This window comes from Anneissia japonica, unplaced genomic scaffold, assembly GCF_011630105.1.
Source record: "Anneissia japonica isolate Jap-2015-1 unplaced genomic scaffold, ASM1163010v1 scaffold1165_len1893470_cov193, whole genome shotgun sequence".
NCBI lineage: Eukaryota > Metazoa > Echinodermata > Crinoidea > Comatulida > Comatulidae > Anneissia > Anneissia japonica.
In genome coordinates this window covers 1,802,811-1,805,346 of record NW_022709613.1, presented here as the reverse complement: position 1 = coordinate 1,805,346, position 2,536 = coordinate 1,802,811, and the positions used below count along the sequence as shown (strand labels likewise).

The following is a 2,536-nucleotide window of genomic DNA, read 5'->3' as shown; positions in this document are numbered from 1 at the left end:
TTTTCATTCTTAGGAATGTCTAAATTCAGTTAAACTAGCAATTCCGTATTATATTTCTAAATCTTTATAACATTATACAAAAATTAGATTTTTCTTAAAAATTGAAATTTTGCCGGGAATGGGGCTTTAAGAAATAAGAACATTTTGAGCCTGAAATCGGCCAAAAAATAAGAACACTGAGTCTGAGCTAAATTTTACTGGTTCTTATAAAAAAAAAGTGTAATGCTACGAGGCCTAGGCCTAGAGTCCTCTTTCATCTCGAAACGAGCAGCCTCCATTTGTTTATCGTCTACTCGCTGATCCGTGACGCTGTCCAGGGGGCGATTTTTTTCCCGTAAGAAACATTTGCATGAAACTTCACTCGGGCCAACTCGGATTGACTCGAGTGAGTACGATACGAGGAACAAGAGCAGATACTTCGCAATATCGTGACGCTCGAGTTTTACTATTATTGCTCTTTCTATGTTTTCCTACGGTAGGCCTATGAAATCTCACGTACTTAATGGGATGTACGTGTGTAACTAACACCTTCTTGGATGTTATTAAATGTTAGTATATTATCTACAACAACAACAACAGCTAGTACCTCCTGTTATAAAGTGTAGATAGGTACAGTAATACCAAAGGAGAGAGAAAGAGGCCCAACAGGCTGAGGTCTTACCTAGGCCCCTCCTTAAAGTTTAAGTTAAACTAGGCCTAGGGTCATAGGCTGACATCAACATACTGACATTGACTGACATTTTGGGGGAAAAAATAGGACAAAATTGAAGCATGAAATGAAAAATAGAGCGCATAAGAGAAATATTATTAAATAAATAATATACCATTCCGGCGTTATTGAACTTGTCCAAACTCATTGTAATGTAATTAATGTTAAATAATAATAATAATAATAATAATGATAATAATAATAATAATAATCATTTCAGCAATGATTACCTTGGCTTAAGCCTTGTAATGAAGAACCTACAGATACCATACTATTTATAAATAATAATCGCCCAAGGGGAATATCTTTTGTGTTATTTCCCCTTAACGTCGTTTTTTTTTAATTGTTCTCTAATTCCTCCATTGTCTAAGTTTCCCTTAAGGTGCAGGTAACAATAATAATAATAAATAATAATAATAATAATAATAATAATTTCAGCATAATTACCTTGGCCTAAGGCTTGCAATGAAGAACCTACAAATACTATTTACTAGGCCTATAAATAATAACTAGCCCAAGGGGAATATCTTTTGTGTTACTCCCCTTAACGTCGTTTTTTAAACTGCTCTCTAATTCCTCCATTGTCTGAAGTTCTCCTTAACGTACAGGTAATAATAATTAATAACAATAATAATAATAATAATAATAATAATAATAATAATAATAATAATAATAATCATTTCGGCATTACATGTAACTAACTTGGTCTAGCCTTGTAATCAAGAACCTGCCGATTAGTATGCCTAATAGTAATAAATAGCTCATTTTTACATTAATTTTGGTGCTCTGCCATTTTGGCAGGTCTTATGGCATCCAGTATTTTAGAGCTGCCTATTCTCAGCTCTTCTCTTAATTTGAAAATAAATGTCACCCTGTTTCATTTGACCAGTGATGAAGAAAAACGCGCTTTTCCTTACTCTTTGTGCTTTTTCCAGAAAGCGTTTTTAGTACTTAGTAGGCCTTTAATTATGCAAAACCCAGGCCTAACTAAAAAATTAAAATTGTCATAGTATGTAACTCAAGTTAAAATAACACTTTTCATTACTCGTGCAGCTTAATCAAATATTATATGTCATTTTAAACGACCCATTGGTATCAACATGGTAACATCAATGTATTTTTAAAAGGTAGACAGCGAACGCGTTCTCTCATCTGAAGTTGTTTTGTAGACGATTATCTGTTGATGACCTTTTGACCTCCTAAATTCTGCAATAAGATTTTCGGGTCGATTCAGCCGAGACGGCCCGAGTGGAGTTTCATGTAAATGCTTCGTACGAAACAAAAATCGCGTCCAGGCGCTAATCTCGTCGTAGAGGTCGCAGTCCCCCCCCCCCCAACCCTTAAAACAGTCAGCAGTGCAGCGCGATGTAGGGGGCCTAGAGTTTGCATATCGCGACAGGTCAAAAAAGTACTATTTTTGAGGAAAATAGTACTTTTTAAGGAGAATAGTGCCCCGCTTCTTAACCAAGAGATGCCTAGAGTCTATGTATGAGGCAATGATAAATAGTTTAACTATTATTAATTTTATTTTATTTATATTTTAATATGCTTAAGTTCTGTCTGATTATTTTATCAGTCTGTTGCATTCCTAATTTCTAAACAACACTTTTATTTTTTAATGTTTTTAAACTATTTTATAAAGATGAAGTAATAATATACTATTTAGGCCTGCTCAATTCATCATACCTCAAATCATTTTTAAGGCCTCATTTTTTAATGCATGCCATATAGAGATTTATTATACTGTCAATATTTTTTTTTTTAATTTCTGCATTTGCATAGAGTCAAATATCAAATAATTATATTTTTTAAATAATAGGCCTATAG

General features: G+C 33.5%; 1 protein-coding gene across 3 annotated transcripts in view; it reads right to left on the bottom strand.

The window, feature by feature from the left end:
- Positions 1–2,536, bottom strand: part of LOC117106882 — a 30,943-nt gene that overhangs the window by 25,342 nt on the left and 3,065 nt on the right. The window lies entirely within an intron of this gene.